Source organism: Poecilia reticulata, linkage group LG23 (genome assembly GCF_000633615.1).
Source record: "Poecilia reticulata strain Guanapo linkage group LG23, Guppy_female_1.0+MT, whole genome shotgun sequence".
NCBI lineage: Eukaryota > Metazoa > Chordata > Actinopteri > Cyprinodontiformes > Poeciliidae > Poecilia > Poecilia reticulata.
In genome coordinates, this window is record NC_024353.1 from 4,126,578 (window position 1) to 4,140,158 (window position 13,581).

Consider the following 13,581-nt stretch of genomic DNA (forward strand, 5'->3'; position numbering starts at 1 on the left):
TTTTTTAAATCTTTGATTAAAAAAAGTTGCAGTGGGGTTGAAGATGTCAGGGTATATTCATGTTACAAATTGTGTGAACCCCCCCACTCCCTCCCCCAAAATAGGATTACTGTATTTGTTATTTTTTTTGGCTTTCACGTCAAAGGGCAAGAAAATTCACAGTGCATCAATGCAAAAAATAAAAATCCTCATAAGTTTTACTCAGATGACTTCCTGTTAAGAAACCTTTGGTTTCTGGAGATCTGAAGAAAATATGAGAGAATTTCTTGACACATGTTACCTTTGATTTATTAGAAACACAAGATATTAACGTGACGTGACAAATTAAAACACATTTTACAGAGAAAGCATTTTAGTGTCACACACTAGGCCTTACTAGGGTAAATGATTCGGAAAATGTAAAATAATATAGTTCTGCAAAGGAAAAAAAAAAAAAAAAAGATAAATCTTGGGTAATATTCGTTTGTGCAGAAATCGTAAAAGAGAAATCATGTTGCATAACACGTGTCCAAGATTTGAACCGACTAGTCACACACATGGGAAGAGCTTTCAAAATGTCAACATCTGCAGGCAGAACACAGGTTTTATAATGGTATGATTAAATTACGGCCACTAACTTTGAATGTATTTGCTTTACATGTTGACTTTCTACATTTCTAGGTGGATGCAAGTCAGGCCTTAGCATAACAGCGCTATTCACGTTTGACGTCAAAGGTGGATTACTGTGTCCCCATTGGGCAATAGACCTGACCTGGAATTATATTAAATGATTCATGCGAGATAGCTTCAGACCACTAGATGCTTCCACACCTTTGCTAGACAGCGTTCACGTAATCAGTTTGAGTCAAAGTTAAAAGTTCGATAAATGGCGCGACATCCCCCAGTTGGTTTTGATTTTTCTTGTGACCACAACATTTGGACAAGACAGATCAACTCTTCATTGACGTACCCCACATAAATGAGGTTAAAGCATGATCCAAAACTACACATTTGCACTACACTGGCAGCCTATACAAGAAGTACTATCTAGCTTCTTTCAACTGATTACTGATGAGGTGCATTCTGGAAATAAGGAGAGCCAGTAAAGTTCCACTATGACAACTGGATTGAAAAGGTGCCAGCGTCAAGAGACTCCCATCACTGGTGACGAGTAAAGAAGCGGCTGAATTGCAACAGAAATGTTACAGTTTTACTGAAAACCAGCATTGTGTTGTCCCTGAGTCACTCCAAGTCATCTGCTATGTTAATTAATAAGAATATCACGCACAGGAGGATATTAATTTCCAACCAGAACAAGCGTGAAGTGGCAGCACTTGTGAGCGATTGTAGTTATCACACTAATTCGTCCTGAGACACTCAAGGAGAATAGAGTTAGCTGTACTTGTTGAAAAAAGTCAGCGATTGTTTTTGGTGGAACTGGAACGGATAAAAGTGTGTTGAATCGTCCATTATATGCGGAGAATGAGGTATTTCTGAAGCTCATCTGTTTAAGATGCTTGTAATTTGAGGAGTCCCGAGTTTGATCTCCCCTGATGTCACCACATTTGTTGAAGTTTATACCCCAACTTTAGCTTTTAGATGTCTACAAACAAATTGTCCATGTGGATATTGTTCAGACACCTTTTAATTAACACCCAGTTAGTTTTCATGTAAAAACAGTCCAGATACCAACATAATTGTTATTCTTTCCAAAATGGAAACGTCTCTTTGTAAAACACTGCCACATTAGCATTATTTCTTTATGTTCAGCTTGGTGTGAATGATGTGTCATGTATGGTACAATTTGTGTATTGTTCTCTTTTAATTTTCATTTCCGTAATGCATTTAAACCGATTGATATTCGTCTCCCGAATTTGCTATATTTAAAACAGAAATCTCTGGAATTAATCCAGGATTACAGGCACAAATGTGGCAAGATATAAAACTTTTACGCAGGGATATAAATTGTACCTAACGTGCAACTTAAGTTTTAATAAATGACACATTGGCATTTTTTGTTACTTTCCAACTATTGAAAAATCTTAAGCAAGTTTTCCAATAAAAGTCTAATACTTTTACATAATGAATAATTGGCAGTGATATATGGTTTTTTTTATTTTTATTGCGAGCCCCAGTCAAGACTGCTGCATGGAAAACATAAGTGTCTCACCTTTGCTTTTTGTCAAAATACAAAGCCATTTATTGATTTTGCCATAGCAAACTATTTCCCCAAGTGAATTACTCAAAACACACAGTTAACCATTGGCAGGTACTGCGAAATCTAGCTGGATTTAATAAAATGTGACTGCCGACTTTAAAAACAGGCCTCAACTATGAAGTTTAGCTCTCCCCACCTATTCCCATAAGACTACAAATATCCATGTAAATATATCGGATTTGTTTAAATCTTCAGCTCGCAGTTCACGCAGTTGTTTAGATCTCACAAATGCCACGTTACAGAGCAAAAAAAAAAAAAAAAAAAAAAAATAGAAATAGAAAGATACTCGCCAGCTAAATGAAACAATTTCCTGTCTCTCTTTCACTGTGCCTCGTTACCGCTGCCTCCTCCTGGGTTTGTTCAAAAAAAAAAAAAAAAGAAATAGAAATAGAAAGCAGCAGTTTTGTTTTACCATTTTATTGTCCTTCCATTTTGGCCGTACTAAAATTGTCCCACTTCTCATTGCTTTAAGAGTTTCATTCAAATATCTCAGTGTCAGCTTGCAGGGGAATTACATCCAGATGTGGCATCGGTCTGGTGTACAGTCCTTCAGACCGAAAGACACAGAATAGGTGGCTGAAGTTAAGGGAGACAAGAAAGAAATCACGTGGCTTTCGGCACGCTTCAACATCCACTGAGTAAACATAACCCTGTTTTGACCCGTAGTTGCCAACTTCCCCTTAGGGACTCCCGCAGGTCCATTAGACATGTTCAGATACCGCAGGCTTAACCTGCCCTTTTTCAAACTCAATAAGTGTCCCTCAGGAAGAGACGTTATACTGCTGTACAGCTACAACAAACTCCAACAAGGGTCTCCAATTGTAAAATGCAAACAATTTGGACCTCCGGCAAAGAATGTGGCTCTCTTGAAGTAAAACAAATCAAGCCTTAAATTGGGTTTTGATTTTTGTCTCCTTAACAATATCCAGCTCTCACACTGTGGGGTCATGGAATGATTCCCAGAAGATGTTGCACTTGGTTTCTAAAAGGTTTCTTTTCAAATATCCACAGCAGAGCCATGTCTGAAATCACCCAGACCTTCTCTATGTTGGACGTGTGGGGGCATTTGGCTACTATGGTTAGTTAGTGGTAAGTTAGTGGGCTACATTATAAAAAAAAAATAGTAATACTAATAATAAAATCTTAGCTGACCTCTTTGTTTTTCTGTATATTGTAAAACTAAACAGCCGAAGCAGTTTATTGTTAAACAGCCTGACCACAAAATAGATCATAGCATTGTGCTTTCTAACACCGCCCAAGGTTATAGGAGCATATTGGGAATTTGTGATGAGTAATGTGACGATAGAATTTAGGCGTGCCCCATCATTCAGCCCTGAATTACCCCTTTTTGGAAAATACAGTACACCCAGTACAACAACAACAACAATGCATAAATCCAAGATTTTAGGACAAATTAATATCAAATCTCAGAACAAATCAGATTAAAAAATACTGTTGAAAAAAATGATCATGCTTTCTTTCTACCTACCTATCTGTCTATTATTATTTTCTGAATATGCAAGATTGGATACCACATTCATTAGGGAAACTCAAACATGTCCTTCATTGACATTTGATCAAACGCAAAAAAAACAATAATTTAAAAAACTTAAAAAATTAACATTGATGCCGAGGAGCAGCAACTCTACTCCAAGGTTCCACTAAAGGACAGAAGTTCTCACTCTTTCTCTAAAGGTGGGTCAAAGCATCCTAAGATTCCTCATTTTAGCCGCTTGCATCTGGAATCTTTTGCTTGCAGTCATTTTATTGAATATAAATACCAGTCAACATACACAAACAGACCAATAGCTTTAAGCTTGGCTCTTTTGCTCAACTCATTTCACACAACAGACCAATCAGCAGCATTCCTGTTGATGAGGTTCTACTATGAATTCCATCATCATTTGTAAATCAAGACACCTGCACTTCTGACAGACTGGTCCCGTACCTTAAGGGCATATTCCACCTTTTCTGGTTGAGAACCGCTGCCTTGGACTCATAGGATCTGACTTTCATTGCGCCAATCTCCAGTCAGACGTGAACTGCAACAGTGCATGAGGAAAATCTTGCCATGAAGACACCCAAAGAGCCATAAAATCTGCAAATGATAAGAATAAAGGTCTGGAGGGTCAAATGTAATTGAAATTCCCCCAAGTAATTTCTTTGGAGGTCTCCAGTTTGCCCTCGGAAGCTCATCCTCACATTTTCAGTCTGTAACCTAATTTTGTTTAAGCGGCAGCAGGCTGCGATTGATGGCAGGCTCCATCAATCGCTTTATAATACCGGCAATCAAAACAGAATAAGGACTGCAGGCACTTATTTTTACATGCTGGAGAGTAATTATAGAATGTTTGAAACTCATTGACGTTCTCTCTGTGCCACGCTTCAGATTCCTTGGTTAGATCTTATTGATTCCAGCTGTAATGGGGTCTATCCGTTGCAGCAACAAGGTTTATATTTATTCAATATCAAATTCAGAAAGACTATTTGCTGAAGATGGAAGATGGATTTACAAGTTTCACTCTTATTGCTCTCATCAATTGGTAGATTATTTCCTTGTATCGCATCCGCTTTGATATAAAAAATATTTTGTAGAATTTATATTTTTTTCAAGAGTAAAGTAAGAAATAGAGGTCTTTGGTGATAATGAATGAATCCATTGAGGTTTGTTCGAAGTCGAAACGGTCATGAGATCAAACAAATTGCCGCAGAGTTCAATAAAACAAAGGCACCAGTTACTAGCTGTAAAGTCTGACTAACATCTGCAACTCATGAAACCTTTCCAGAGAAGCATAAGAAAACTTAGCAAATGTATTATTTCTGAGTAAAATGTAATATCCGTTTTATTTTCTATTAAACAAACCAGCTTTCTTTTTTTTATCGTGACAATAAGATGAAATGCCAAACTAACTGAGAAAATAACCTGAGATGCTGAAACTGTTGTGATGTAGTTATATTTACTATTTAACCACATTATGAGTCCATATAAACAGTAGGAGCGAGTAATCTCGCTTTTAGTCAGTTATTATTTTGTACATTTTCAAAACAGTGTCTCTGGCATTAAATCATTGCTTTGTGATTTTTAAAATAAAAAAATTCAGCTTCAAATTTGTTTCTGCAAACATATGTGTTGAGCATCACATCATATTTAAAGTAATCAAATATGCACTAGAAACCTGAAGTCACATTTTCCAGTTTAAATTTAGCAACCACATGAATGTGTTAAAGGTCAACTTTTCATCTAATTATACATCAAGCATGAAATAATCACGATGTCAAAACGATTTGGGTCTGGAATAAGATGAAAAACATCCCGACAAGAGGGAACCATCTGAGAATTAGACTCTTAGAAGTTCCATTGTTGTAAAAAGGAAAGTGTTTACTCTTTCCATGGCTCATCACTGACTGTGATTGGTTAATTACACCCAGAGCAGGAAATCTACAATCGGCTGTCTCTGCCTCTGCAGATTTCACATAGCGGAGAAGTTATTCTCAGACCGCCACAAGATTATCTGGATTCTTGTCAAGGCCTTAAAATGAAAACCACAAGCATCTGAAGCACTTATGTCGGACTCTCGACTAATCAGACAGCAGGCTAGAAGAGTAGTCGGTCAGTTTCTCACAGGTACTTTTTCTCACAGGGACCACGAAGTGGGTTTGACTCATTCACAAGCAGCCGCTTACAGCACAATCAGACCATCTGCCAAGAAACATTCCAGTCACTGGTTTTCGGATTTCTAACCTACCCTTCTGCGCCCAAAATAATGTCTTTGTGCTCATTGTGGATTCCTCGCAAGTTTATATGGACCACTGTGTGACTGCTTGTGAATTATGCTGAGGGATGATAAAAAAGGAACGACTGGTTTTTTAATAGTAGCTCTGCCCTCACATAAAAACATCCGCAAAAATGTTACGAGTACATTTTGGAAGTAGATATTTAGATAACTGCTAAGAAATAAATGCATGAAATAATTAATTTCACGTAATACTAGTAAATTTGATTGTTTTTTTTTTTCAAATATAAAGACCAAAGAGCCTTTGCATTACTTGTTTTGATTTTTGAGAAAATGCTCAATCATGAAAATTAAGACAAAAATGTTTCTTAAATCAAACGTATTAGTGTCACCACCACCTTTAATTTAATAGGACAGTAAATATTATCCAAGTTAATTATGAAAACAAATATTGTTGGCATTTATTAACTACACATTATTTAATGTGTTATAATTTCACCCAGTTGTTGAGAGAAAACAGTTCAGTGTAAACAGTTAAGTCTGGCTTTTTTATGAAAGAGTGGTGAGAGGGCCAAAGAAAAAAAAGTGCTATGAAAGACAGTAAGTAGTCGAGTAAATGTACAACCGAGACCACAACTGAATTTTTTGGCCTCCATGCACAACGTTGTGTGTATAACTCTTAGTGGTGCTGTGGGGATGCCGTTCTGTAGTTCAGACAGAAAAGATACTCAGAGTTGATAGAAGGCTGAATGGGGCTAAATAAATGGATAGCTATTAAAAACAAGAAATATTTTAATCTCTACCCTAAATGCAGAGCCAGAGCTACATCAAAACATATTAAAGTGTCGCTTCCAGTTAAAGTCCAGATCTAAATTCAATTCAGAACCTGCTCCAACACAAACGATGCTGAGCAAAATTGTACACCACACTTTCCAGTTTTTCTCTCAGATTTTGAAAACCGCATGAATAAATCCGTCCACTTCACAACTATACAGTAGTTCGTGTTGGTCTGAAAAATCCAATCTTAAAATCCTATAAACCATTTGCAAAAAGAATATATATATATATATATATTAAAAGGGGTATACATACTTTTGCAAGCCACAGTACACAAAATGATTGTAAACTTTAAATATTGCATGGGTTGTGTGTTTTTGACAACCACAGTAAGTATTTCTGCATGACAAACTCTTTCCAAGCAGAAATGATCAATTAAGCAGGGCTTTTGTTTTAAAACATGCTGACACCTTTAAAAGCCAATGGGGAAAATTTCTACTTTTCTCTAAAAGTCAGAAACTAAAAAATAATAATGATTATATATCCTCCTCTTCGTTATTGGCAGACATGAGAGTTAGGCTACAAGGGATCGCAGCGTTTTCCGTACAGCCATGTCGATTACTGGTTATCGAAGGTAAGATCGTTTTCCACAATTGGACTGAACTCAGTGTTGACCAACCCCTCAAGGTTTAAACTTTCAGCTGGGGTTGATAAAATGCCAAGTAAAGAGTTCAAATGTACTGCACACAGCATAAGAGGTGAAAGATTTTAATACTGAAACTGAAAAAGTAAACATCATCTGTGGAAGCAATTGAAATGGCTGGATATGACTTCACCATTTCCATTTCAGTATTAAGATTTATTCAGTAGGACTCCAGGAGATGTCTTATTGTTGCTTTTTTTTATACCTAGAATCATTAAACATACAGCAAAAAAAAAACACGGACCTCAAAACCAATACCCTTAAATGACTGACCACACATATCCCTGCCAGCTCCCCCAAATCTCGTAACAACTTGAACAATTAAAAGTAGTTTTGCAAGGAACAATGTGTAGCCACTCTCAGGGGTCACTGAAAATGCTTCTCTGCAAATTACTTGCAGGGTTCATTGTAAATTGGAGCTCTAAGCCGACGACAGAGTGGTGGACTGCAAGATTCATGTCTCTTGGATAACGTAGAGGTGATTCAAGCCCGGAAATGTATCGTCATGGTTCAGATGATCTCTCTGCGATCCTAACCATTGACCCAGAAGAACGCAACACTGAAAAACACCAGGTATGAAGCCGCAGCTCTCGTTTCAGATTCCTCAATTGTTTTTATTGCTGAACCACTGCCAGATGGAAATGGTCCAATTTGTTTCGTTTGTCTTTTTCTATTTGAGGACTGATTTACACTGAATATTTCATTTATTCTCAGGGTGTGAACATCCCACCAGTGCTGATACAAACATTTAACAGTCCTAACGCTGACAGCATTTACAACTTGCAGGTCTATCGAGTCGTCCAAAGAAAATCTTTCCTAGCCTAATCTTAACAAGAGACTATAGCCTTAAAAACTGTTGTAGAAATCGAAACTGCATGACACGTCAACACCTGTGTCAGTGGCAAGTCAGCAGGTGTTTGCCCTCTCTGTCCTCCCCCCCCCCCCCCCTCGCAACTGGCCGAGCACTTCTCTCCCACCAAACACGATGACCTGCAGTGAAAGTTCAGCTGTCTTCCGCCTTCTAAGGTCATACGAGAAGCGCACAAGTGGCAAAGCAATCACTATTAAAGAGGACGGATCCGGGGCAGGGGAAGTGGGCTCGCACATGGGAAGAAGAGCGGGTAGCTCCTCAGACAAACAGGGTCATTAGCACTTCCAGAGGGAGTCTCAGCAGGGGGTCAGGACTTTGAGGGTTTGATCTCAGCGAGAGCGTCTGAAGCTGTGAAACGTGGGGGCAAACGCAAAACCGTGGGGAGGGCCGCAAATGGTAGAGCGATCACAGCGACTGCAAGCTTTGCTTTCAGAGGTCAGGTGGCTTTTTCATCTCCGCTAAAGGCGTTTGGAAAAAGTGACGTGGCGCACAATGGACGGGCGCTGTTGTAATTGACGGAGACCAGAAGACGGGTTAATGATATGTGTTACACAAAGCACCTGGAAAGAAACAATAGAGCAGAAGAAAGAAATAGAAAGCAGCAAAGATGTCTGAGAGCTTGTCTTAAGACAGAAGGATGAGGAATTGACCACAGTAAGCGATGGATGCAAAACTGTCAGTCCTAATAGGCAAAAGTATTGCAGTAGACTGCTGCTTCAGGAGTCCGGGAGAGAACGGTGCAATGATCAACACAGGGGAGCCAATTAAAAAGCAGACTCTGGCAGCCAACCACATTACCCACACCCTCATGTGACACTGGAAACACTTCAGAATTCACAGAGAGGACTTTATATTTTATCTTTATTTTCTCTAAAATCGTACCCAGCATTTTCAGTCTTCACACCAGAGAATATCATCGATCTACGGTCTCCAGTTAAATCAATGAACAGTCTTATTTCGTACAGAACAACTTGCAGGAGTCCAGCTCTGGCTCTCGTTACAGCGAGAAGAGAGGAGTGCTGACATTACTTCAGTCTTCTGATAAGATGGAGAGCCAAATGACGAGGCCACTCAGGTGGAGGAGTTGAGTCTGAAATCTATGCTGACGATAACAAGTCTCACTGAAAGTTTCGCTATGCCGTTGCCTGCAAAGATCAAACACCGTGGTTTGTTTCCCTCTCACACTCCAAGACTGAGTTTGTCTTAGTTCTCGGTTGCTTTTCTTCTCACTAATTGGAGTGAAGACTCACAGATATAGGATGCAGGGAAGTTTATTCTTAGTTGTCACTGGAAAAGCTGCAACAACTATTGCAGAAATTCAGTGGTTCTCACAATCTTGTGGTACCACATGATTGCGAGATCTTGATGATGCCACAAGATTGTGTGGCATCATCAAGACAAGACAACTAGGTCTGCCAGGTGACTGAGAAGCAAACATGCTGGCAGACTAAGTTCATTCTAAATGCAGTGGAGTTATTTCTGTGTGGGAACATCGGTGCTGAAAGAGTAACTATGCTTGGCAGGAAACTAATTATATGTTGTTTATTGTCGGCCAATCAAAGGGACAGCTCAAAAAAGCTCGTTAGTTCGTGTGATTGAGGCAGTTTAACTCAGCAGAGAGTGTTGATGCATTTCTAACATGTCAGATCCCGAAACATGAAAAACAACGAAATATAAAGAAAAAGTTAAAAACTTAAGTGTGACAAAGAAGGAAACGGAACAAAAAGAAGCAAAACTCTTAGTCAGAAGACTGTATGTCTCTTAATTATTCACCATTTGCACCCCTCCAAACAGTGGACATATTTTATGGGTATCTCATAATTCATATTACTAACAAAGAATTAATATGCACCATCTAAAATCAAATATTTCCTTAATAAGATGTAAACGGAGAAACATGATTAATGTTTTCAAAATGACACGGCCGTAGTCAGACATCACTGAGGTCTGGAAAAGTTAAAATCCTCTCAGTCCAAGAAGGCAGCTGGTTCATCTATCACCATTTATCCCCTGCGGCCCTCCACTGCCATGCTTTAACATCTGTCAGACACCATGCTGAATATCACAGATAGCCACAACTGTTCACAAAGCTGCAACTTCTCTGTTTGATGATCATTGGTCATTGGAACACATGTAGGTCATTGAGCTTGTTGCAAGGCTGACATCTGCTCAAAACTTCATATAAATGCATGTAGAAAGTAAAGGTTATTACTATTAAAGCTGTTCTTCTACAATTGGCAAACATGGAGGGGGTCAAGGTTCAAGAAGTCAAGAGGTCGCTGTCAATCGTCACATTCGTCAGGAAATAGTTTCTGCACTCACATCTTCATCTGTTGTTTTGAGTTACGAGCAGCTCTGGTGCATTGGTAAAACAAACATGGCTTGCATGCGACTTCTGGAATTCGAACAAAGGTTTAACAGGTCGTTACGCCGCCAAAGCTCGGTCTCAATCACGAGTTAAAAAGATGAAAACTTTGGAAAGGCTTATGTTTGGTAAACATGCATGCAAATGTGTCCAGCAGACAATTTCCATCAGGATGGAGTTACCCAGAACTGAATTCCATCTGTATGAAAAACAAAAACACGTGTCATGACCTCGGGGGAAAATATGAATCTGAGAGGTGGGGATATTTGAATTATTGTCAGTGGGTGGCGGGAAACTCCTCACCATGCACTATTTCAGGATTGTTCGGAAGCGCCACGCAGACAGAATCATCTTCCCGGTGAGGGGGAATGTCAAGCTGCCGGGTTGAATTCCTTTCCCCTAGTTTGGAGATTGACCTCCCTGCCCTTTGCCCCACAAATCTTCAGGTCCACAGGTCCTTCAACTGTTGAGGACCAGGATGGCCGTCACAGCTCGTCGGAAGAGATGAACAAACGATTTTTCTTCTTCTCATCATGTGTTCATGTGTTTATTTATTTTGCTAAAATGCAGAAACAAGCAGAACAACAAACAGGCATCATATAAAATTTCTCCATGCGAGTATTTTGGAAATGCATTCACTCTCAACTTTTTCCCATTTTGACATTATACAACCACACAACTATGTATTTTATAAGATGTGCATATTATGATCCATAAATGTGACGTAGAGGATGAATACATGGTTTTCAAATTTGTCTGAATGCATTTATCTATTCATCCCCCCCGGTCCTTCCTTCCCAATCCACTCCATCACACCAGCACACATGCGGGGCCTTGGGGTGCAGGTGCATCACTAATGTATATGCACTGCACTGGGCTGTCATATCACAACAAAACCAATTGATGTTGGTGGTCATAACATCAGAGAAATATTTTTAAATATCCAGGGCATAAAGACTTTTTGCAAGGTGCCGTATGTCTTGTTCAAAGGCAAACTCCTTGCTGCAACCCTCCCTCACCGTTGCAGACATGTACATTTATCAAACTGTGAACTTTCGCTTCACTGTTACCTCTCTCCCACTCAATTTAACTCCCTGCAATCCCTCCCACTCACGCCTCCTCACTCTATTACCACGTCTCCTCTCTCCGTCCCTCACAGGGCTGCTCTAGTCAAGAGGATGAAACCGTTCCATCAGCGAGTGGCGCCTCTGCTGTCACTGGCATCAGACAGCTCTCGAGAAGGCCGTAATTAAACAACTCGAGCTCTGGTAATTACTCTACAGGGTCCATAATTACCCTATTCACAGGCTACAGGGGGGGGAGGGCTGACTACAAAAAAGTGGGAAATCATAAAGCTGTGCGCCAGTGTCACTGTGGAAAAGTAGGAAATGAGAACATAAATGCACACAAAAGGAGGATCATGTGCTGAACGCATGTAAATAAAAGGAAAAACCTGGATAAGAGGTTTTACTGAAACCTGCTAACTGAGGCTTACAGAGATTCAGGTGTAAGCAGCGCTTTGGCGGTCAAGTTATAAGTATAGTACCTACTTTCTAAAACCACAAGACTAATGTACCCACAGTAACTCCTTGAAACTTTATCAAAAGGTTACAATCCATCACTCCCATCATACAGCGTTCAGGTTTATATCTTACACAGATCAGTGCATCCCCTCTCTGTCTCAGCATTTTTCAGTACAAGAGGAGCATTGCTGCTCTAAGCATATAGCTCTTTTCCCTGAGGACGTCCTGACTGGGGGTGGGGGATCAATGCTGCGCTCCAACAGACACTGCTGTGTCGATTCAGCACATGACCAGAGGCCCGAGGTAAAAGGCAAAGGGAGAAGAAAAAAAAAAGTGACATCTCAACTAAGTCTGAGGAACTTATGGCTTCACATGTGAAGGTGATCTTTCTGCTATGGCCTCTAGAGGCCACAGTAGACAGGATCTGTCCTTCGGTGGAACACTGCAGTACAATGAAGCACTGTAAGGAAAAATCTATGTTAAAGGCCGAAATCGATTCAGACAAATTAGAATTATTACAATACATCAAAATTACACTCAGATTTAATTACACAAAGTCTAAAATTTACTTGGCAGTAGAGGGAAATCAAATTGAACTGATGAAGCAACTCCAATAAATATCAATCCATCTACCAGATAATTACTTTGTATCACAGATTTTGGAACAACTGCTTGCTGTATGAAAACATGGGCTGACAGTAGAGAAGACATGTAGTTTGAATTTTTTTTCTTGTATTCATACCCCTTAAACCTTATCACACTTCATCACATTGCGACTAAACCCTAAAGCTTAATTAAATTTTATTTGACAAACCAATAACCAAAGAATGTCGAATTGTGTAACAGTTTGCTTTTTTTTTTTAAACGGGTATCTAAAAAAAATGTAACATCTATAGGCAATACCAACCTCTAAGATAGTGGTTTATAAAACCACCTTTAGACCCAAGTTTTTGAGGTTTGCTGTAGCAGTTTTGCAATCCCGGATTCTCGACCATTGAGAAATGATTGCTGGCTGGAGGCATGGACTTCGTTTAAAGTTTTAAATGACTGGATTTGATTTTACCCGAACGCTAACGTTTGGCCTCGATGAAGCCTGCCAGAAGTGGGTGTGTTGTAAACAACCCTGTGGAGAGAAGGGCCATGACATCTTTGCCAGCAGTAAAATGTCTTAGGCATTCCTGTTGCTCCGACTTTAATAGCTGAATATTTGGAAGCGTGACCACCATGGACTGAAAAACTTTGTTCACTTAGTCTACAGGCAGACGGCAAATTTTAAAAAGCCCAGAAAATCAATGTCATTTAACACAAATCGTGCTCAATGTTAACGAGACCCACACAAAGTAATATATCAGCAAACTGCAAAGGAGCAACTGAAGTATTTTGACAAAAAATGTATTCCTACAGCAATATG

General features: G+C 39.4%; 1 long non-coding RNA gene across 4 annotated transcripts in view; it reads left to right on the forward strand.

Moving 5' to 3' along the window:
* LOC103459229 (uncharacterized) overlaps positions 1-13,581 on the forward strand; it is a 32,515-nt gene that overhangs the window by 3,110 nt on the left and 15,824 nt on the right. For 3 of the 4 annotated variants that reach the window (XR_532700.2, XR_532698.2, XR_001776227.1), the window contains exons 3-4: positions 7,812-7,984; positions 11,807-11,915. This is a non-coding gene — a long non-coding RNA (uncharacterized LOC103459229). Of the gene's footprint in view, positions 1-7,811; positions 7,985-11,806; positions 11,920-13,581 lie in introns of those variants that run through there. The other variant, XR_532699.1, reaches the window with a different exon arrangement.